The following is a 25026-nucleotide window of genomic DNA, read 5'->3' as shown; positions in this document are numbered from 1 at the left end:
CACCCAGCGTTTAGTGGAATAGAAGAACATCTCTCTAGAAACAAAATTGAGCAGCACAATCCTTGGTGCTCACGCACAGCCAGGAAGACAGTGATTTTAAAACTAATTAGAAAAGTCAGAAGGGCTACTATAAAGCCTTTCACAACTTACAAAGAAAAGCATATTAAAACTTTAAGAAAGGAAGAAAACCTGGGACTTAAAGTTAACACATTCTAATACTCAAAAGTCTCAGTTTAAAGAACAAAAACATCACAAGACATACAAAGAAATTATCCCAATAAAAGTTCGATCTAAAAACTTAAAAAAAAAAAAAGACAGAAACTGCCAGTGCAAACCCAAATAATGGACTAGAAAGCTTTAAAACAGCCGCACGCCATATACACAACGAAATAAAGGAAATCATGATATTAGGGATGTTACCGTTACTGTGTGCCATTAAATTGATTTTGAATTAATGGTGACCCTATAAAACAATTCAAACAGAATTACTATAGTTGGTAAAATATATTAACCAAAATAGAGAATTCTCTGGAGGGATTTAACATTGGAGTAATTATTTATCAAGTCTGAGATGCAAAATTTTTAAAAAATCAAGAAAACCAAGTAAACGCTCATGAAATTGTGAAATGATACCAAGAGAATGAATAACACCATGGGAGAGTCCAGAGTAAACAGTAGGAGAGCATTTGAAGAATTACTGGCAGACTACAAATTTGACTTAAGGATATGAATCTACACATACAAGTTGCTCAACAAACTCCAAGTAGAATAAAATTTAAAAGACCGATGCAAGACGCATTATAAACTCCCAAAAATCTGAAAGTAGAACCCTGAAAGCAGCAACAGGGAAGTGAATTATCACATACACAGGATCCTTAATAAAACTAAGCATTGATTTTTAAGTGTGAAAGAAAAGCACTGACCACCAAGAATTCTACATCCAGAAAAACTGTCTTTCTATAGTGAAGGTGAACTTTAACTACTTCCAGATAAAAGCTATGAAGGTTTGCTACAACCAAACGTGCTGTACAAGAAATACTACATGAAGTAATTCAGAATGAATGAACATGACACTTGACACTAACTCAAAGCTCTATGTGGGGGGGAAGGTCTCTTGTAAAGATAATTTCAAGGACAAAAAGAGCCAGTTTTATGGTATATTTGGTTGGTAGTTCTAGTTATGTACTAAATGTTTTATAACAACAAACACATAAAATAAGTATAAATTTATGTTAGTAAGCACATGATATATAAAAATATAATTTATAGTAACAATATAAACATATTTGGTAGAGGGAAGCCATATAAGAATAAAAAGTCTTAATGCTATTGGCATTAATCTGGCATAAATTTAACCTAAACTGTCATAAATTTAGAATACTAATCAATGTCTATTGTAACCACAAAGAAAAGTGAAAAATAATTCCACAAAAGGAAAAGAGAATCACTGTAAAAACACACAGAAACTCACAAAAGGTAGAAAAGGAGGAACAAAAAAATCTGCAATAACAAAATGGCAGAATCCTTCCTGTTGGTAATTACCTTAAATGCAAATAGACTGACTTTTCCATTCAAAAGTCAGATTGGTAGGAAAGGTTTTTTTTTTTTTAAGTGACCCATCTATATACTATCTACAAGAGGCACAAATTACAGCAAAAGACAGTAAGACTGAGAGTGAAAGGATTAAAACAAATCCACATAAATAGCAACAAGAACAAAAGGCAAAAGAAAAAAATCAGAATGGATTATAGACTTAAATGAGAAAACTAAAATCATAAAATAGTGTGACTGTGATACCTATTATTTAATAATAGACTATCAGCTATGACAACGAAAGCACAAGCAGCAAAATACAGAGATAAATTGAATCTCATAAAAATTAAATACTATTTTTTACTGGTGGTGAAACAGTGACATTCCCATGCCGCAATCTGGCTGCTAACTAAAGGGCTAAAACCACCTTGTGGTTCCATGGGAGAAATGCCTGGTGAACTAGTCCTAAAAAGATTATAGCCTAAAAAAACTTAAATCAGTTTTACTCTGTCAGTAGGAGTCTCGATAAATTGAAATCAACTAGACAGCACCTAGCAAAAATAATCGCTTAATAAGAGATTTTATCAACAAAGTAAACAGGCAGCCTACATACAGATTGGGAGAAAATATTGGCAACCAATAAAAGATCCAAAGTAAATATAAAACAGTTTGGCAGTTCCTCAAAAAGTTGAACAAAAAAAAAAAAAGTTGAACAAATAGCTACCCTATGATCCAACAGTTCCAATATTAGGTACAAAGGGCTTCAAAAACGTTATGGAAAAATGACATTGTCTTTTAATTCCATTTTTCCAAGAATTTTCGAAGCCTTCTCTCCTCCCCACTCCATATATAACCAGGGTGATGGAGCCCTGGTAGTGAAGTGGTTACATGCTGGGCTGCGATCCACATGGTCAGCAGTTCAAAACCACCAGCAACCAAGGAAAAAAGACTGGGCATTATATTCCTATAAACAGTTATAGTCTTGGAAACCCACATGGGGTGGCTATAAGTCAGCATTGCCGTGATGGCAGTGAGTGTATTTTTATTGAGCCAATGTTGCTGAAGGATAAATGTTTAATCTGCTAAACACCAAGTCAGGTTCACACCACCAGCTTCTCCAGAGGAAAACAATAGGGCTACCTGCTCCTGTAAAGACTCGGTCTTAAAAAACACTATATAAGGTCTCTATGAATTAGAACTGATTTGATGGCAGAGTGGGTTGGGTTGATATATATCCAGAATAACTGAAGAGAGGAATGCAAACAGTGTTCATTGCTGTACTTTTCACAATATACCAGAAAGTCTAACAATATATCTAATAGATAAATAAAAATATGGTATATTATACATACAATGGTATACTACTTAGCCAGAGAAATGATTCTAATACATGCCACATGAACAATCCTTAAAAATATAACAAAAAATTAAAATTAAAAAGCTGTCAGTCATGAAAGGACAAATATTGTATTACTTTGTTTATGTAAAATAAGCAAATATATAGAAACTAAAGTTTATTTATTGTTACCAGGAGTAGGAAAGGGTGGGGATGGATGGGTGGGGCTTTTACTTATGGCAACAAGTTTATATTAATGGTGGTATAGTGATTTGGAAAAGGATAGTGAGAACAGTTATATTGCATGTAATTAAGGTTAATGACTTGTACGAGTAGAAATGTTGACATGGTATGATTTCTTTTTTTAAAATCATTTTATTGGAGGCTCTTATAGCACTATCACAATTCATACATCCATCAATGTGTCAAGCACATTTGTACATATGTTGCCAACATCATTTTTAAGACATTTTCTTTCTATTTAAGCCCTTGGTATCAGCCATTTTCCCCAATCCCCACCCTCCCTCTCTCATGATCCTTTGATAATTTATAAATTATTATTTTTCATGTCTTACACCAACCACTGTCTCCCTTCACTCAGCATGATTTCTTAAGTATATTTTTACTATAATAAATATTTTTAAATAGTGGCTTGGGTAAAAATCTTAGTATCGTGAAATTAATAAAAATGAGCTATATATAAGCCTACGGAGAAAGTATCCCAAAAATTTGTTGAAAAATCAGGTAATTGAACATGCATTATATGCTACCCCCCCCACACACACACACACACAGGAGAGGGGCTTCAAAAAGTTAATGGAAATATTGAATAAAATGATAGCGAAATTTTCCAAACTTTATGTGTGTATGTATGTATATATACATATAAACTTATACATGGAGGGCTTAAAAATGCATAGAAATTAATCCCATTATCTTTTATTTTCCACAAACTGTTTGAAGCCCGTTTGTATAAACGAAATATGGGAATACTATACTGTTACTCTGCTGTTCGATGCCATCAGTAGTTCCCACTCACAGTGACCCCACAATAAACAAAGCACTACCTGGTCCTGCACCATCCTCACAATTGCTGCCATATGTGAGTTCACTGTTGGAGCCTATATGCCAATCCAACTCTTTGGTGGCCTTTCTCATTTTCACTGACTCTGTACTTTACCAACCATGATGTCCTTTTCTAAGGACTGCTTTCTCCTGAAGACATGTCCAAAGTATGTGAGACAAAATCTTGTCATCCTTGCTTCTAACAGCCTTCTAGTTATACTTCTTCTAGAACAAGTTTATGTGTTCTTCAGGCAGTCTGTGGTCCTTTCATTATTCTTCACCACAATTCAAAGGCATCAACTCTTCTTTGGTCTTCCTTATTCAATGTCCAGTTTTCACATGCATTTAAGATGACTGAAAATACCAGGGCTTGGTCAGGTGTACCTTAGTCCTCAAAGTGATATCAATGTTCTTCAATACTTTCGAGAAGTCTAGTGGAAGTGATTTGCCAAATGTAATCTGTCTTTTGATTGCTTGTCTGCTGTTTCCATGTGCAATGATTGCAGACCCAAGCAAAATGAAATCTGTGACCATCTTTTTTCCTACAATCTTGTAATACGCATACACCTCAAACTCACTGCTATCAAGCTGATTCCAATTCATACGGACCCTGTAGGACAGAGTAGAACTCCCCTTGTAGATTTTGAGAATGTAACTATGATATATATGTACATATATAAATATGATATACACTTATGCAATATAAAATTATAAAAATCTGTGAAATGTTTATAAGTATCATACAAATTAAAACTGGTTTCCTCTAGGGAAAGGCTCTTTTTATCACATAATACATTCATAATGATCATAAAGGGGGAAGGTATATAATAAAAACATTTAGAAGCAGCTTTTAGAAAAGTTCTTCCTTGTTTAATTTTAGTAATTAAGTTTACCTTATGTATTTTTTCAAAGTTTAGATAACATAAATGACTGATTGGTTTACACTGATACGCCTCTCCTACATGGGCCAATTAGCATTAGATCCCCATGGGCAAAAAAGTTATGACTCATTTTTGTCCCCACTCCCTAGTACAATTAGTATATAAGCTTTTATAAAATGTTTTAAATAGATTAAGATAAAACATTTTAAAATTTTGACATATATTTCATTTAACAAAATACATTTAATTAGTGCAAAAGAAATTCCAATTATAAACATTAATAAGCAGTCTTTAACTTCTAATTATGTATGTGTTTTAGTTGTGGTAAAGAGCACTAGTCATGCCTATCTCATCCTCAAAAGAGCACACATGATTAACAATTCAATTTCTGATGGCTCTCAGGAAATAAGCATCAAGAAAATGAGTAACAAGGGGAAAATATAACTAACATCCTTAGAAACATCCGTCAAGATATTACCGAATGACATCCAAGTTCCCCACAACATTCCTCAAATGTGCCTGTTAAAGTCACAGAGTGGTTTCCACTGTCAGGGCTTGTCCTTTTCTCATCGGCTGCTGTGAAAACAGCAAGAGTCCTGGGCTGAGAAAAGGATGGGTCCAGATGCTAACCAACAGGTTGTCAATTCTAATCTCACACACACCAACCAGATCACCAGGAATTTAGATCAGCTTAGCAGCAAGTTGTTTCAACTAGTTTAAGATCAGAAAAGCAAATAAAGTTAATAACGTCAGTCAGGGTTCTTTTTAATCGATCACAGCCCATTAAGTCTTAGTAACTTTGTTGTTATTAAGTGCTGACAAATGGATTCTGACTCACAGTAAACTATGCATGACATCAAATTCAATCGATTTATTCAGTCTATTCATGGAGTACTTACTAACTCTTCAGGCTTGTTTGGGGTTTTTTTGTTTGTTTGCTAACTACTAGGGAGATTCTAGTGAAACCTGGTTGTGCTGTTGCATTCACATTGAGCTGCTAACCTCTCAAACCTACCAGCTGCTCCGCAGGCAAAAGATGCCGCTACATGTTCTTACAAAGATTTACAGCCTCTGAACCTCAATGGCAGTGGATTTACGAAGATTCCGACAAAACAAAATAATAAAATTGCAAGCAATTTCTATTAAAAATAGGATCCTTTGTCTATTTATAGGGTTTCATATAATCCTTTTAAATATTTCAAAAGTCCACTCGTCAGTCTTTAAACTTCCAGAGGTAACTTAAGAGAGAAAATATTTCATTTACCAGTAATTAATTTTATCACATTTATTTTATGGCAGACTTAAAAAAATCATTTTATTGGGGGCTCTTACAGCTCTTATAACATTCCATACATCAATCATATCAAGCATTTTTGTACACAGGTTGCCATCATCATTTTTTAAACATTTACTTTCTATTTGAGCCTATGGTATCAGCTCTTTTTGCCCCTCCCTTCCTCCCCCAACCCCTTGATAAATTATAAATTATTGTTTTCATATCTTGCACTGACCGCTGTCTCCTTTCATCCATGTCTGTGTTGTTCATTCTCCTGGGGGTAGTGCATGCATCATTGCAATCAGTTCACCCTTCCTCCCCTCCTTCCTCTCCCTACCTTCCTTCTACCCTCCTGGTATCACTATTCCCTTTTATGTCCTTGAGGGGTTTAGCTGACCTGGATCCCGCGTGTCCGGAGCTCTTATCTCTAAGAACCAGAGGAATACTCTATGTTCATCAGTGGTATAGTGTGCCCTGGTGGACTCATCCCTTCCTTTGACCCTTCTGAGAGGGAATGTCCTATTACCTATAAATGAGTTTTAGGTCTCTGCTGTAACTCACCTCTTTTTTGGTTGTTGTTTTGGGTCTTCTGTATGGAAGACTTCTTCTTAAGTAACGCATCAATATTTCAAGAAATGTTCCAATTGTTTTTCCCCTATCTTAAGCAGCTCAATAAATGCCTGAAAGTCTTTCTACAGAGTGGAGAGCAAATGCTTTGAGAATGATTGGGGCAGGGAATGTATGGATGTGCTTTATACAATTGATGTATGTATATGTATGGACTGTGATAAGAGTTGTAGGAGCCCCTAATAAAATGTAAAAAAAGAAAAGAGGAGAAAAAAAAGAAAATGATTAGGGCAAAGAATGTACAGATGTGCTTTATACAATTGATGTATGTATATGTATGGACTGTGATAAGAGTTGTAGGAGCCCCTAATAAAATGTTAAAAAAAAAAAAAAGAAAATTTTTCTACAGAACTTAAGCATTTACTAAGTATCTCCATTACCTAGTAGGGGTTAGCATTAAGAAAATATTAATTTCTTAAAACTCATTAAAAGGCCTGACTTTTTCTAAAATATTGTATACAAATACATTAATGTCTGTTTTCTATGCTTATATAGTCATTTTTCCTTTTCTGTTATGACCAAACAATATTACCTTCAAAACTGGAAACATCTTGGCCGAAGCAATTCACCTTGATGTAAAAAACTAATATAGGCAAAGCTCCTGTAAGCTGATGAAGTGACTAAGTCAAAAGAGATTATATTCAGCTCTAAGAAACAACATCCTTTAAACAAAGTCAGACTCTATAGTGTTTTATTTTTCTTCTAAAGACTTTAAAATGATCAACATATATTATTGATTAAAGATACACAAGGGTCGGTGGGTAGGGAGGGAGGGGGAAAAAAGAGGAATTTATACCAAGGGCTCAAGTAGAAAATGTTTTAGAAATGATGATGACAATACATGTATAAATATGCTTGATACAATTGAGGTATAGAGTGTTAATAAGAGCTGTAAGAGCCCCCAGTAAAATGATTTTTAAAAATTATATATATTTCATACATAATCTTTACCATGCTGCTCCCTTATGACCAATTCGTTACTCTCTTTGCCTTCCATTCTCTTCAGTTATTTTTATGTGTCATGAAACTCAGTAGGCTAAAAAGGCCCTAAACATGATTCATGTCACAGATAGCAATGTTGACCAATAAAACTTTGTGTAATGGAGATGTTATTTATCTGTATTGTTCAAAAAGTAGCCACCTGTCAGTCATGTGCAGCATGTACTTGAAATGTGGCTAATGCAACTGAACAGAATTTTCTGTTTTAATTAATTTCAATAGCCACATCAACCACATGTGCCTGATGCCTAAGATACTTGACAGTAGAGGCAGAGGGATATCAGAGTCTTCTTCACAGTTATACTTCTAAATAGATCATTTTAAAGGATCTAAAATCCCAAACAAACATTCTACAAATCTTTGTGGCCAAGTATTATATGCAGTGTTTCGGTTTAATAATATAAAAACTGTTTTCCTATATTTAAAGATGGTTAAAACTTATTTCAGTAACAAAAGTCTGTCACTTGAAAATAAATATAAACCAAGTAATAGAATGCATTGAAAGATCTAAAAACAGACCCCTAAAATATAGAAAAGCAGATACAGATATGGCAAGTGGCATCTCAAATCATGTAACTGTTAAGTGATCAAAGTAGGCTATGACTCCTAACACCCTACATACAACAGAATGAAACACTACACTGCCTGACTGGTACAATGTTATCTCACAATTACTCTTCTGCTTAAGTGCACTGTAGCAGCACTATAGTATTGTTGTTAGGTGCCATCCGTTGGTTTCTATTCAAAGTGACCCTACAATAAAATAAAGCACGACCGGTCCTGCACCTTACTCACAATCAGTGCCACTGTTGCAGCCACTGTGTCAGTCTATCACTTCGACAGCCTTCCTCTTTTCCATTGACCCTGTACTTTACAACCATGATGTCCTTTTCCAGGAACTGTTTTCTCCCAATAACCTGTCCAAAGTATGTAAGACGTCTTGCAGTCCTTACTTCTAAGTAGCCTTTTACCTGCACTTCCTCTAAGACAGATTTGTTTGTTCTTCAGGCAGTCTGTGGTTCTTTCAATATTCTTCGCCAGCACCATAATTCAAAAGCATCCATTCTTCTGAAGTCTTTTTATTCACTGTCCAGCTTTAACATGCATATGAGGTGATCAAAAATACCATTGTACCTTAGTCTTCACAGTGCCATCATTACTATCAAATTCTTTAAAGATGGCTTGCAGATATTTACCAAATACAATGCCGTTTACTTTTTTGACTGCTGCTTCCTTAAGCGTTAACCTTTGGAAAAATATGCAATTGAAACCATACTGTACACCACAGTAGGATAAACTTTAAATAAACAACTAAATGTACAAAATAAAAGTATACTACACTAGAGGGGACCATAGGGGATTGTCTTTACAACCTACAAGGAAAGTCTTTCTTATTTGACTTTATAAAAATTACCTTTGTATTTTTTATAAGCCCAAAATATAACAAAGTGTTTTCAACTTATAGCACAAAGGGATAACACAACTCTGGCGGAGCTGTAGGTTAAGCACTGGGCTGCTAACAAAGTCAATAATTCAAATCCAAAACCACTCTAAGTTGAGACTTTCTAGGCAAAGACATGTACATGCAAATATATATATATGAGGATGGGGAAATAGATCTATGTGTCTATATTTATAGGTTTAGTATTAAGGTGGCGGAAGGACCTTGGGCCTCTACTCAAGCACTCCCTCAATGCATGAATAACTTCTTTTATTAAATTGGCACTCTACGATGCTCACCCTCCCAACACAACTGCTGAAGCCAAAGTGGGTGTACAAGTAAATGTGGTGAAGAAAGCTGATGGTGCCCAGCTATCGAAAGAGATAGTGTCTGGGGTCTTAAAGGCTTGAAGGTAAACAAGTGGCCATCTAGCTCGGAAGCAATAAAGCCCACATGGAAGAAGCACACCAGCCGGTGCGATCACGAGGTGCCAAAGGGACCAGGTATAAGGCATCATGCAAAAAAATATATATGTGTGTGTGTGTGTGTGTGTGTGTGTGTGTGTATACCATAGTGAATGAAGGGGGAAGTGCAGAGTGGAGACCCAAGGCCCAAATGTCGACCACTGGAGATCCCCTCATAGAGGGGTTTAGGAGAGGAGATGGGTCAGTCAGGGTGCGATGTAGTAACGATGAAGAACACAGCTTTTCCCCAGATCCTGGATGCTTCCTCCCCCCAACTACCATGATCCGAATCCTACCTTGCAGGACTGGATAGGGCAGAGGTTGTACACTGGTGTGTATGGGAGCTGGGGGCACAGGGAATCCAGGGTGGATACCTTCAGGACCAGGGGTGTGAGGGGCGATGCTGGGAGAGTGGAGGGTGAGTGGGTTGGAAAGGGGGAACTGATTACAAGGATCCACATGTGACCTCCTCCTAGGGAGATGGATGGCAGAGAAGGGGGGGGAAGGGAGACCCCGGATAGGGCAAGATATGACAAAATAACAATCTGTGGATTATCAAGGGCTCATGAGGGAGGGAAGAGCGGGGAGGGAGGGGAAAAAAAAAAAGAGGACTTGATGCGGAGGGCTTAAGTGGAGAGCAAATGCTTTGAGAGTGATTAGGGCAAAGAATGTACGGATGTGCTTTATACAATTGATGTATGTATATGTATGGATTGTGATAAGAGTTGTATGAGCCCCTAATAAAATGTTTTTTAAAAATTTTTAAAAATAAATAAAAAGAATGGCACCCCCCCCCAAAAATCATTTTATTAGGGGCTCATACAACTCTTAACACAATCCATACATACATCAATTGTGTAAAGCACATATGTACATTCCTTGCCCTCAGTCTCAAATCATTTGCTCTCCACTTAAACCTTGGCATTAGCTCATTTCCCCCTCCCTTCCCACTCCCTCATGAACCCTTGATAATTTATGAATTATTATTTTGTCATATCACAGTCTGACATCTCCTTTCACTCATTTTTCTGTTGTCCATCCCCCAGGGAGGAGGTTATATATAGATCCTTGTAAGTGGTTCCCCCTTTCCACCCCCAACCCTACCCTCCCGGTATCACCATTATTGGCACTGGTCCTGAAGGGATCATCTGTCCTGGATTACCTGTGTTTCCAGTTCCTATCTGTACCAGTGTACATCCATCCTCTGGTCTAGTCAGATTTGTCAGGTAGAATTGGGATCACTATAGTGGTGGGGGTGGGGAGGAGCATTTAGGAACTAGAGGAAAGTTGTATGTTTCATCGTTGCTACACTGCACCCTGACCAGTCTCAACAACTCCCCGCGACACGAAAGCTGAGACTTTCTATCTGCTCACTTAAGATTTATAGTCTCATAAACCCTACAGAGGTTTTATGAGTTGAAAATGAGTCATTGGAAGTGAGTTTGGAGTCTTTGGAACACCACAGTATATAGAGTTCTCTTAAAAAAGAGAGAAACCATGAAGTCACCTTTAAGCTAAGCAACACTTTTAATTAAAATTATGTATACAGTCGCTCTTGAGTACTGTCTATTAAAAAATTCTCCACAGAAAGGATGGTTGGCAAGGAGTTTTAAGTCAATGACAATGCAATAACAAGAGCAAAAAATGGTAACACAATGTAAAGAATGTTACCAATGTTGCTGATCATTATGTCTAGAAATTGTTGAATGGGACCAAGTTGTGCAGTGCATACTTCACCAAAAATAAGTATTTGGGGGTGGGGGCATATTTCCACCACCACCACCACCACAACACCACCACCACCACCACCACCACCCTCAAATTAGAGAACTGGCAAAAGAGATGGGCAATCTTCAGAAAAATAAAGGCAAATGGCCTAAAATATGTGAAAATATGTTCATAAGAGAAACAAATTAAAGTTTGAGATCTGAAAACAAAACTTTCTAATTTTTGTCATACTCTGTTGGCACAGTTGCAGAGAATCAACCATTCTCTATTTTATCAGATGTTTATTAGAGTATGAAATGTTATGATCTAATGGAAAAGAATATGGTAATACTTAACAAAATTGCACATATATTCATCTTTTTCATACAAGGGAGCATTCTGGCTATGCTTCTAAGACAGTCTGTACATGGAACTTGGAATATTCTTCACCAGTACCATAATCCAAATGCACCAATTCTTTTTCTGATTCATCATCCAGCTTCAACATGCACACAATTGTGTGAAACAGTGCAAATCAGAAGTACAAAAACTCTACATAGGACAGAGGTCAACAAATTTTTGAGATGGAAGAGCTAATCCCATCCTTCACAGCAATTTAAAATTATTCAAGAGCCATGTATTTTTACAAACAAATGAAATCACTATTACTTAAATAATATTATTTAAATGAAACTGATAGTCTTATTTTCATTTTCCATTTTACTTCAGAGCCAAATGAGCCCTATATGGCTCTAGATCCACAGTTTACCAACAACTGATGTAGAGGATTGGTAAATTTGCTATCCTGATGGGTTTAAAGTGAGCCATCTCAAAAAAGAATAAGGGGGACATGACTGCCATAAACAAAGAGCCAAGAGTAGAATGCATCATCTGGACCCTGAGATTCCTGCACACTAAATAAACCTCTTCGATCCAGGAGACATTGCTGTGCTATGACATACCAGAAAAGCAGTGACAGCAGAACCAAGAGCCAGCACAAAAGACAAAGAGAGTGACAGGTTTCCTAACTCACAGAGCAAATAAAGCTGAGTGTCTCCTGGGCAGAAGGCTCACTTGCAGAATGGGTTGCCTCCAAGTACTTTACCAAGGAGCTAGGTTTGCTAACCCATGGAGCGAAAGACAAGCGTCTTAAGGTTGAGGCTTACGCAGTATGGCATCCTTTGGGGGCATTTATCAGCGGCACTCATCGAATTGGGCAGAGCCCAAAGGCCAATGGGTCACAAGGTTGATGGGCAGAGGAATAGACTGAAGAATGAGACTTTGTGGGATGGCAGAGGAGAGGTGCTCCCGACTGCAGGAACTGTAAACTGATTATTTCTGATCTTCAATTGTAACCTGTTAACTGCCCTAATAAACCTCATAATGTGGAGTATTGTCTGTGAGTTCGGTGTGGCGACTGCAATGAATTTTCAAACCCAGCAGAGAAGCAGAGACTCCTTGGGAGGGAGGGATGATGTCAGAATTAGTAAAGAAGCTGAGAATAGAGGCATATCTGACCTATCCCTCATATGAATTGCCCTGGGCTTATAATGAATTTGACTCTTATTGTTTGTGAAGTCAGAGAAGGTCAGACACTGTAGTCATCCTCCACTTAACCGGAGACGTTAGCACTTTGTTCTGGGTTTATACTCAGAAAATCATGTAGTGGCAGTATTGCATCTGAGTTACTGAGAGGTCCAAAAGAAACCTCTCAAACCAAACTCACTTCCAGCAAGTGGCTTCCAATTCAGAACAGCCTTATAAGAAATGGGAGAACTGATTATTGGGCTTACAAGGGTACAAATATTTATGGGAGCACACCACCTTACCCTTCTCCCTAGGTCCGGATGGTGGTTTGGAACTACTAAACTTGTGTTTAGTAGCCCAACTCCTAACCCACTGTGCCACCAAGGTTCTTCCACTGAGAGATAGGAACCAAGAAGTTACTTTCTGAGCAGAAAACAAAGTGCTATCATCTTATATTCATATACAATTTTACTATTTACATATCACTTCTATACTGACAATTATGTTCTATGTCCACTTTTCATGTAAGGAAGCAAAGGCTCTGAGACATTAAATAACTTTATGGTCCTAGAGCTAACAGTCAGCACCCATATCTAAATGATTCCAAACAAGAAAATTCAAGTAAAGAAGTATAATTATAATTTAAAATAACCCAAGAAAAGTATGAGTTATATTATCTAATGGAGAACTTCAATCAGTGCTTCTCTATAATAGTCTTGAATATTTATCAAATGTTTTTAGTTTGTAACCAAAAATAATAATAATAGATCATTCACATCAAGTACAAATATAAAAGTGTCATGTAATAAGATAGATAACCCACATTTTTAATCAGAGATAATATAGTTAAACTATTAATTAGTTGGGGCAAGAAAGGTATTTTCATAGGCAGACAGATTTTAGCATCTTACTATCTTCAGAAATCTACTGGGATAAAAATTAAATCTGACATAAACTCTTTCCACTTTTATGCCTGTTCTGACAATTTCAAGTTCTCAGCTTTCTATTTCCTTTGCCAACTACTAACACTTACCAATCTATTAATCCCCTCTCAAAGAGTATCTCTTTGAATTCTGATTGCTTTTACCTTCTATTTCTGAGGTCTGTTTCAAGGATTTCAAAGTAATCCAAAGCAAATCACATTAGAAGAAACACACCATTATCCCTAAAGAGCATTCTGTTCAAGAAGAAAAACTTTAAAAAATATTTCCTCCATTAACAAACATCTATAACTACCTTTTACTTCTTCGAGTTCAGAAACAACAAGGAAGCAAAATAAAGGAAAGAAAGTAAAATTACAGGCAAACCAGTGGCCCAAAAATCTTGCTAATTCCATTTTAAATTAGACTTATCCAGCTAGAACAGTCCCAGGGCAGTGCAACCAGATTTCAACTACTAGCCAAAATGTTGGCAATTCAAATGCACCCAAGGGCTCCTGAGAAGACACCAAGCAATGTGCTTCCAAAAGGTCACAGTCTTGCAAATGCTATGGGGCAATTCTACTCTGCACACATGGGGTCATCATAAATTGGAATTGCCCCAATGGCAACTAGCAATAGCCAGGATTATTGCACAGATGTTCCATTTCGTTCTCTCCCATCAGAATCTCGCCTGCTCAGATAAGCCTGCCATATGGACTCAAAACTCAAGCCATTACCATCGAGTCAGTTCCAACTTATAGCAAACCTATATACAAGCAGAGAACTGACCCTGTGCAGTTTCAGAGGCTATCAATCTTTATAGAAGCAGAAAGCTTCATCTTTCTCCCTCAGAGTGGCTGGTGGGTTCCAACTGCTGACCTTGCAGTTAGCAGCCGAATACTTAACCCACTTCAGCAACAAGAATGAACTGCAAATATGTATCTAAAAACTGGAGCTCCACAAAGAGAATAGAAGGCAATAAGCAAAAGCATACCCATTCTTTCTCCTAGATTCACCTAGGATAAAAATACTACCTTGGGAAGGTATTCCGAAGTAAAGAAGGAAAGGGGAAAGCTACTTCCTAGAAAAAATTTGCTCCCTTTTGAGCCTAGGTAAAAACAAATTCTTTGCCACTGAGGCAATTCTGACTCATAGTCACCCTATAGAAATTCCTGAGGCTATAATTCTCTTTGGAAGAAGACAGTCTCATCTTTTTCTCTTACAGGGCAGCTGGTAAGTTTTGAACAGCTGACCTTGTGGATAGCAGTCCAACACTTAACAGACAGTGCCACCGGGGCTCCTTAATGTAGAAGAAACATAAGGAGAGAAAAATAATGGCTCCCCGTCAACTAAGAATCTTCACATACACAGCTAATTATTCAGATACATTGTGAAAATTCTGAAACAATTAAAAAGAATATACAGTGATGTGCATCCCCACCCACCTTCCCACCCAGGGCGACAAACAATAACGTGGGTGAAAGGAGAACAGGTATAAGATATGAAAATAATAATTTATAATTTGTTCAAGAGTCCATGAGGGTGGGAGGGTGGGAAAAAAAGAGCTGATACCAAGGGCTCAAACAGAAAGAAAATATTTTGAAAATGATGATGGCAACATATATACTAAGGTGCTTGATATAATTGATGTATGGATTGTTTTAAAAGCCACCAATAAAATGATTTATTTATAATTATATAAATATAAAGTTTTTTGTTTCACTTTCTACACCAGAGAGAGGTAGAACCTAGATGAAGAGATATTAGACTAGCTTGACCTGAGAAAAGTAGACTGAAAAGAAAATCAAGTTAGCAAACTCCCAGAGCAGTCTTCATCAGCAAGTGGTATTCTGTGGGAAACAGAAAAGTTATTCCCCAGGGTGTGCCCCATTGTTGATGCCAAACCTAAGGTGCTGACTATACAGTTGGAGATCAACTGCTTAAAGGTTATCTGCCTAAAGGTTATCAGCCATCTAGAGCAATCAGACCCTATAGTGTCCCACCCTAAATAGAGCCCACTCCCTTCAGAGAAGGATAATGTATGATTTCCCTGAAGGAGAGCCCAAAGACATCTAAGGTCAAGCTAACTCAGAGAGGAAAAAGGTTAGGCTGCCATCTTGAATCTAGTCCGCCCATCTTGTTAAGTGTATGCCTTCCAGTCACATTTATGCCTCCAGTGCCTCCCCTTCCTATTGAGGGTATATCCCTAGCTTGTCCCCTTCCTGTTGCACCTATGCCTATGCTACAACTCCTTCCTGTTAGGCATGTGGTTACCTGTAATTAGGGGTGCATGCATGCCCCCTGAGTGTATATGAGCCTTGATTGGAAATATATTCTCTGAATGGATCTGGCTGCTAAACTTGTGGCCATCCCAGAGATGAGCAATCACATGCTTCATGTTGGCTGATGTCTCTTTAATTTTACCCCTCAATTACACACCTACCCCTTGGATCTATTTGATTATGGGGGCTGGTACCTCACAGTATTCAATGTATACCAAACCAAAGTCACTGTTTAATGTACAAAAGGACTTCAGAAAGTTTATGGAAAAAAAGGAATAAAAAGAAAATGGAATTCTTCCACAAAACTTGTGAAGCATCTCTCACATTGTCTGCATAAACTATGATAACAAATTTTGTTGTAAAAGGCTGAGCTCTGTAAAACTGCACAGGTCGAAAGATAATGCTAACCATTTCCTCTTGTTCAAAACTGTTCCTTCCCCTAGCCTCATCTCTCACCCTGCTCCGAGTTAGGCCCCGTAATTTGTCCTCTATGTTCCTCTGGTGCATATAACTTACACATAATACAACCTCTAAAACTCCTGTTCCTCACAGAGTAGGAATCAGATTATATGAACTCACACTAATGAGTAAATATAGATTAGCCCACAGGACTCAACTCCACAAAGGTCATTAAACTCTGCTGTATTAAACTCAGTCTTACATTTGAGGACTATGGTGTGCCTGACACAAGCCATGGAATTTTCAATTGCTTCATCTGCATGAAAAGCTGGACAATGTATAAGAAAGATGAAGAACTAATGCCTTTAAATTATGGTGTTGGCAAAGAATGGTACTGCCTGGTACTGCAAGTACCATGGACTGCCAGAAGAAAAAGCAAATCTTGAAAAAAGTACAACCAGAATGCTCCTTAGAAGTAAGGATGAGATAGGTGGGATAAATAATCCAGAGGAGAAAACAACAGGACTAATGGTTCCGGGAAGGTGGGGGGATATGGGAGTGGGAAGATGGGGAAAGGAAGTGGATGTTAACAAACGCAGGGTAAAAGGAACAACAAGTGATCTAAAATCGATGTCAAGGAGGGTGTAGGAGGCCTGGTAGGGCTTAATCAAGGGCAATGTAACCAAGAGGAATTACTGAAACCCAAAATGAAGGCCAACCATGATAGTATGACAAGAGGAAAGTAAAAGGAAATAAGAGGTAAGAACTAGGAGGAAAAGGGCATTTATAGAGGTCTAAATACAGGCATGTACATATGTAAGTATATTTATATGTGATAGGGAAACAGATCTATGTACATATATTTGTATATTAAGTATCAAGGGAGCAGCCGGACATTGGGCCTCTACTCAAGTACTCCCTCAATGTAAGAACACTTTGTTCTTATAACCTGGAATTTCGTGTTGCTCACCTTCCCGACATGACCACTGAAGACAAAATGGGTGCATAGCAAATGTGGTGAAGAAAGCTAATAGTGCCTGGCTACCAAAAGATATAGCATCTGGATTCTTAAAGGCTTGAAGACAAACAACCGGCCATCTAGCTGAGAAGCAACAAAGTCCACATGGAAGAAGCATACCAGCCTGTGTGATCACGAGGTGTCAATGGGATCAGGTATCAGACATCGAAGACCCAGAACAAAAAATCTTATTGTGAATGAGAGGGAGTGCAGAGTGGAGATACAAAGCCCATCTGCAGACCATTGGACATCCCCTTATATAAGGGTCATAAGGAAGAGACGAGCCAGTCAGGGTGCAGTATAGCACAAGGACACATACAACTTTCCTCTAGTTCTTTAATGCTTCCCCCACACCCAACTATCATGATCCCAATTCTACCTTACAAATCCGGCTAGACCAGAATGTGTACACGGCTACAGATAAAAGAGCTATAAATAGGGAATCCAGGACAGATAAACCCGTCAGGCCCAACAAGTGTAGCAATAATAGGAGGGAAAGGGGAATGTGGGGGACAAAGAGGGAACCGATCACAATGATCTACATATAACCCCCTCCCTAAGGGACAGACAACAGTAAAGTGGGTGAATTGGTAATTGGTCAGTGTAAAAATGAAAAAAATAATAATTTACAAATTATCAAGGGATCATGAGTGAGGGAAGGTGGGGGAGGGAGGGGGAAAATGAAGAGCTGATACCAAGGGCTGAAGTAGAAAGAAAATGTTTTGAAAATGATGATAGCAACAAATGTACAAATGTGCTTGACACAATGGATGGATAGATGTATTGTGAAAAGAGCCCCATTAAAATGATTTTTTAAAGAAGTAGTAGTAAAGATGGTAAGACTTTATCTCACATACTTTGAACATATTATCAGAAAAGTTGAGTCCCTGAAAAAGGACATCATGCTTGGTAACATGGAGGGTCAGAGAAAACAGAAGCCCCTCAATGAGAGAGATGGACATAATGGTGGCATGGTGGCAATTATGGACTCAAACTATTATGTTAAGGATGGTATAGGACCTGGCAGTGTTTCATTCTGACTATAAGTCAAAGCCGATTATGACTGGACCTAACAAGAACATTTAAGGCACTGTGTTCAATCATTCCAGGAACTTCTTACAAGAAAAACGACTTAATCAAATCAATCTCTCAAAGGACAATGTAATAGAAGCACAAGAATGCCCTGTTTTATGCTTTATATAACATTTCTCCCCCAATCTATTTATATCCCAACCCTCCCCTATTTACCAGGGAATAAGGAGTCTGGTATAGTGGCTTAAGTGTCAGGCTGCTAACTGCAAGGTCAGTGGTTCAAATCTACTAACCCCTCCACTGGAGATAAGATGAAGCTGTCTGCCAACCAATTATACTACTGGGAAAGGAGCAGTTCTAGTCTGTCTTATAAAGTTGCTGTGAGTCAGAACTGACTTGTGGGCAGTGGGTTAAAATCCAAGGGATTGCTACTCTAAGTCAATGCCTGAGAAGACAATGTGGATGTCACAGCAAACAATAAACACTCAGACAACTAGAGATACACTATAGAGGGTCTCCTGGATTTCTTTTCACATTAGTCACAAGTAACAATAAAGTGCTTTGAAATAAATCAGTTTTCTTAAATGCAGCTACAAATCTGCTTTGCTGAGAACTCTTGAGTTTTTAAGCCATAAGTATCAAGAGTTTTGTGTTTATTTTTCTCTTTATTTCCACATTTAAAATGCTAGCCATAATAACTAGTTCAATTTGTTGTACTGTATTTAAAGGTTATTGAACCCACCTGCCACGCTGAAGGAGAAAGACGAGGCAATCTGCTACTATACAGATTTACAGCTTTGAAAACCCTACGGGGCAGTTCTACTTTCTCCTACAGGGAGAATCAAGTTGTCGGTGGGCTTAGTTTTTGTTTAAACTTATCTATTGGTTTCAATTAGCCATCACAGTTTTTCAAGTCCTCCTGAGTTTTAAATTCCAAACTAATGAACATTACTTGTTTTAAATTCCTTCCTGTTTTATTATTTCAATCTCTAATTATGACATAGCAGAGGCCTCAAACTGGTAAAGAGAATATACTATTTCAGAGAGGCATAGTTGGGCTACCTTAAGCTATTTTACATTTTTTTAATCTAAAGTTTCTGTGTTCTCTAGAAAAAACTGAATCTGGAAACTCTGGACCTTTATACATGTTTGGCCCGAGTCAGGTGTACCTTAGGTGAGACATAACGTTCTCCTCATTACACTTGGTTGAATTATCTTCCAAATACCTAAAGGCATGTAAATTTGCTAATTCTAACGTTTTCCTTTGAAAGGTACCTAATCACTTCTACATTGCATTAAGTCACCTAAATGTAAAAAGTCAGAAGGCAGACTTCAGTGGGATGTCATTCCTTAGATAAACAGTAAAAAATTCCACAGGACCTTTTTTAGAAGGAAAAAAAAAACGGTGAGAAAGAAAAATTTAGATGAGGAGGGAGGTTGACAAATCATAGACAAAAGAGCCATCTGAAAACTTTTGGGGAGTGGGAAAAAGTGGTTAAAGAAACTCAAAACTGTTGAGACCTGAACACTGAACAGTTTTCCTGACTGAAGACTATCGCTCCAGATTCCTTACAATTCAGACTTCCCACTTTCCTTATGTAGAATAGCATTCCTTGAGAAATCTAGGACCACGGATGAAACAAACACATGGGCACTTTCAAAAATAATTCACACACTTTTTCAACAGTCTTAATCTTTCATCAAATCCTTTCGCAGTTATTTTTCACTGCTTTCTGTTTCATAATTGCCGGTAAATGACAACTGAAGTCCTCCCATTTCATGGCCAGGACCTGCTACTAATCACTTAGGATCCACTACAGAAACCCTACTGGCCTTTATGGATGCATTTCTTATTGTATCTCTTATCTCCATTCCTACGGCCTCTTTTCATTCAAAGTCTACCCCCTAACCGCCTCTTTAGAAACAAAAAACCCTTGATCAAATCTGTGTAGTTGGGAGACAAGAAACCCAGTGGTCCCCCCTAAAAAAAAAAAAAAATCAATGTACTCTCCCGTTTGTTTGGCTGGTAATACAAACCATGAGTTCCCTTAAAGATTAAAAAAGTAAAATGATTGTATTTGCTAAGTACACTGTCAGGCGGCTGAGAGTCTACCTTGAGCATGTCTGGATGAGTGACTTTTCGTCATGGACCCAAAACACTGAGGAGAAAGAAAGAAAAAAAAGAAGCCCCCTGTAAGGTCCAAAGATGGTCATATTGTCCCCCACTATCCCCGCCCCAGTCCCATGAGGAATGGATTTTTAAAGGGCCTTTTCTGTGCACGTTTAGGAAAAATAAAGCTTTGCCACACGCGATGCTGTTACAGCCTGAAGCCGCAAAGCACATGAACAGGGTCTCTCTCCTCTACCTTATCGCCCATTGTGATGCTCCCTCACCCTGGTAGTCGCCGCCTGGGTCCAGGTGACAGGAAAGGGGCGGGGCACGGTTTACCCTGCCCCGAGAAGCGACGAGGGTATCGCCTTCATCCCTAGGGACAGGCCTCCCAACACCCAACCCAAAAAAAGCAGGACCCCGAAGCCCAAATGCCAGCCCTGTCTCTCCCAATCTCCCAGCGGCGGGGGCTCGCATGCCCACCCACCGCCCCCTGGCAGGGCCCCGGCCGCCCAAACCACCCCACAGCAGCCCAGCCCTCAAGCCGAAATTCCCCCACCGCCTCCTGCCTCCTCCGCCCCCGCCAAGCTCGACTTCGGCGCCGCCCCCACCGAGTTCCGCGGCTGAATCCAGTCACTCGCGAACCTGTGGTCCTCGTGGAAGGTCCACTGTGGAGTAAAGCAAGGCCTGGGGCCAGGAACGCCTCCGTCTCCTCCTTAGCCGGAACCCTCCGGAGGTGGCGTTGGCGGCGGCCACTCCGGCGGTTGCGGCAACCAGAGCCGCCTGGGCAGGTTGCAGGCCGGCTAGACTCCTCTCGCGAGAGCTCGCGATCCAAAGAGGCGAGGCTAGCTGAGTTCTCGCGTGAATGTTGGCTCCCCGCCCAAAAGTGGGCGGGGCGCGTAGTGCCAGAGGGAGGGGGGCGCGCTCGTGTGGAGTGTGCGGTGGGCGCTCAGGCTCCGTGTGGGGCAGTGAGTGGGCGGTCTCAGCTATGGCTCCTTAAAGAATTTTGCTCCCCAGTGGCTGTGAACGCAATTCGCCCCAAACCTTTGTGTCCCCCATGCCTTCCTGCCACTGTAACGCCTTCAGGCCACAAACCAAAACCAACTCACTGTCATCGAAGGGAAACGGACCCATCACGACCCTACAGGAGTGAGGTAGAACTGACCCGGGGAGTTTCTGAGACGGAAACTAGTTACGGAAGTAGAAAGGCCCGTCTTCGAACTGCCGGCCTTGCGGACCGCAGCCCCGCGCTTCACCACCCCCCACCCCCAGCGCTCCTCTCAAGTTCACAGAGTTGGGGTGCGGGGTGGGGTAGGGTACTTTTGCAACTCTGAGGAAGGAGTTTTTCCGCAAACGCAGACTGAAGTCGCCTCTGCCAGATTAGCTGCTGGCGAAAACGACACGCCCACTGAGAGACCGTTGCCGCCCCGGTGCTGGAGAGGGAATGGCCCTAGAGGACGCCGCGGCTCACTTTTAAACGCTCCGTGGGTGGGAGCTGGTGTGCCAGCCTAAAGTGCAGATGGGCCACCTCTTGATCTCAGAGTAATTTGGGTGGATTGTGTCCCGTTCGGAGCAGAAGCTTGCCAAGAAATAGAGCTCAGATGCATTACGTACTGAATCTTAAGTGCCAACTGCTAGAACATAAAAACAGGAACTGCTATCAGTCAGTCAATCCATCAATCAGCCAACAAGCAAACAGCCACGAACGTCCCCCGCAAAATTTATAATCCGGGGGCGAATCCGATGCGAAAATAGATGATCCCATTACACAGAGATAAAATCCCAGTTACTATGGGAGCAGACCACGAGAAACTGCTGCCGGCCTCATGGAAGATTTCACATTTGAGCTGTATTTTGAAAGGTGAGTGGGAGGCCCCCAACTTTTTCAGAACAGTAAAATCCCTTGCCCTCACATTGATTCCGACTCCCTATAGGATGACGAGGTGCTGTAGGGTTCCCAAAGCTGTCTCCCTGACAGAATAGCTTGCATCTTTCTTCCTCGAAGCCGCTGGTGAATTCAAACCAAGGCTCTCAGCCAAGCGTTTAATCACTTGTACCTACCAGGGCCTTACAACTCGAAGGAAAAACTCAATTGCTATTAAGTCTATTTCAACTCGAAGCCACCCTATGGGACACAGGGTTTCCTAGGCTGTGTAGTCTTTTCAGAAGCACCCTGCTTCCAAACCTTGAACCTCCACAGTAGCAGATGAGCACTTGACTGGACTGGGCCTCTAGGGCGCTTGGATGTTGCAAGCTGAGAAAACAAAAAGAAAGACCTGCGTGTCTCATTTAGTTTCAAAACAGATTTTTGCAGAAAGTGTTTTGTTGAAAAGTCCTAATCACTGTTTAGCTGGTAAGAGAAAATTCCCTGACTCTCATACATAGTACTCCATGTTTTCCAAAGCAATGTGTATTAGCAGTTGAGCTGACAATGATGAGGTAGTGAGATGTATCCTCTTCCTTTTCTAAGTACACTTAGCTGTCAGGGACCTAAGTTATTTTCGTCTTTACACCAAGTGGTTACTGTCACGGTATACCAAATCGTTGTCATTATATAGCCAATATTCTTTATTTTTAACAGTTTTATTGACACTTCATCCACATATTATACAAATCAATAGTTTAATCACAGCAGAAAGAATTGTACAATCATTACCACAATCAGTTTCAGAACATTTTATTCCCTGTACTCCTTGTTATTTGTGTAATTACTTTTTTGTTGTGGCAAAAATATACACAACAAAACATTCTCCAATTTGACTTCTACATATAGAAATCAGTGCCAATAATACTGTTCATATTACACAACCATTATTAATGTCCTTTTCCAAATTATTCTACCACCATTAACATAAACTCGATGCCCCCTAATACCTTTCCTCCTTTATCTATGTAACCCATTTCACTTTGTCTTCAGCGATTGTGTCAGGGAAGGTGAGCATCACAGGGTACAAGCTTAGTAGAACAAAGTGTTCTTGGGTTAAGTAAGCACTAAACAGAAGCCCAAAGTCTGTCCACTTCCTCAATTTATTGCCATGTAAATATATGCATAGGTCAATACCTCTATTTTTATGAATTAATTTATTTACATATGTACATACCTTTGTTTATACTTCTAACCATAGATTTTCTTCCTAGATCTTTCCTGTTTCCTTTTGCCTTCCTCCTGCCCTACCATAATGCTTGCCCTTCTTCTGCCTTTTAGTACTTTCCCTCAGGTGGTGCTGTTGTTCCAATACCACCAGGATCTCTACAGCCTCCTTGTTGTTGATTTTAATTCCCTAGTTGTTCCCCTGTCTATAGCGTTGTTTGCTCACGGCTCCTTTCCCCCACCTCTCTCCTCCCCTCAAGTACCTCCAGAAACATCAGTCCCATTGGTTTCTCCTCGGGCTTGCTTCCTTTGAGGTACCAGCCCTCACAATCAAACAGGTCCAAGGGGTGGGGTGGTTGTGTAACTTGAAGGAAAAAATTAAAGAGACATCAGACAACATTAAAGCATGCAAGTGCTCACCTCCAGGACCAGGACCGCTGTTACATCAGGAGCCAGGTCTGCGCAGAGAGAGAATATATTTCCAACCAAGGCTTATCTGCATTCTAGGGGGATACAAGCTCCCCTAATTACAGGTACCACATACATATGCAGTAAGCATACATGTAACAGGAGGGGGACAAGCTAGGGGTGTACATGCAATAGGAAGGGGAGACACTAGGGGCACACATGTGACAGGAAGGCATACACATAACAAGGTAGGTGGGCTATAGAGTGAGATGGCAGCCTAACCTTGGTCATCCCTGAGTTGTCTTAATCTTAAGTGTCTTTGAGCTCTGCTCTGCAACCCATTATCCTTATCAGAAGGGAATGGACCCTACTTAAGGCGGGACAGAAAATAGTGTCTGGTTGCCTTAGATGGTTGATCACCTCCAGGTAGATAACCTTCAAGCAGTTGACCTCCAAGTGTATAGTCAGTGACCTTGTGTTTGCAAACAGCACCTTAGATTTGACATTATTATGAGGGGACATTGTGAGGAATAACTTTAACTTAGGAGAATGTGAGTGGGACACATCTCCAACCCACATGAAGGTTTCCTCCACGGGAGCCTTGGCCTCCCAGACTCCTTAACATATGAATATTGAGAGTTTGTCCTCATACACTCTCTTCCCTGTTCTGTTTCCCTGTCCTCATACACTCTCTTCCCTGTTCTGTTCTGTTTCCCTGTTCAGCTTCTCATGCTTATCATATAGGTAGGCAAAACAACAATAATGGGGGGAGGGGGGAGAAAAGAAAAGATTGAATAAAAAGATAGATATATATAAACAAAAAACCCCAAAAGCATATATAATTCCAGTCTGTCTGCTGACCTTTATGGCTATCACCCCACCAGTTTTAGGGGGTTCCGGGATCTGCCCC

At 39.6% G+C, this 25026-nt stretch overlaps 1 protein-coding gene across 6 annotated transcripts in view; it reads right to left on the bottom strand.

Annotated features, from left to right (window-relative positions):
* BTBD10 (BTB domain containing 10) overlaps window positions 1–21436 on the bottom strand; it is a 75584-nt gene extending 54148 nt beyond the window's left edge. Inside the window, exons 1-2 of one of the 6 annotated variants that reach the window (XM_075546036.1) lie at window positions 21263–21436; window positions 20621–20666 (exon numbers count right to left, since the gene is read on the bottom strand). The gene's annotated coding sequence lies outside the window, so the exon portion shown is untranslated. Of the gene's footprint in view, window positions 1–20620; window positions 20667–21228 lie in introns of all 6 variants that reach the window. The other 5 variants (XM_075546031.1, XM_075546034.1, XM_075546032.1 and 2 more) reach the window with 5 other exon arrangements.
* Between the last annotated feature and the right edge of the window lie 3590 nt (window positions 21437–25026).

Source organism: Tenrec ecaudatus, chromosome 4 (genome assembly GCF_050624435.1).
Source record: "Tenrec ecaudatus isolate mTenEca1 chromosome 4, mTenEca1.hap1, whole genome shotgun sequence".
Classification (NCBI taxonomy): domain Eukaryota; kingdom Metazoa; phylum Chordata; class Mammalia; order Afrosoricida; family Tenrecidae; genus Tenrec; species Tenrec ecaudatus.
Note: the sequence above shows the minus strand (reverse complement) of the source record. Positions and strands in the feature narration are given on the sequence as shown.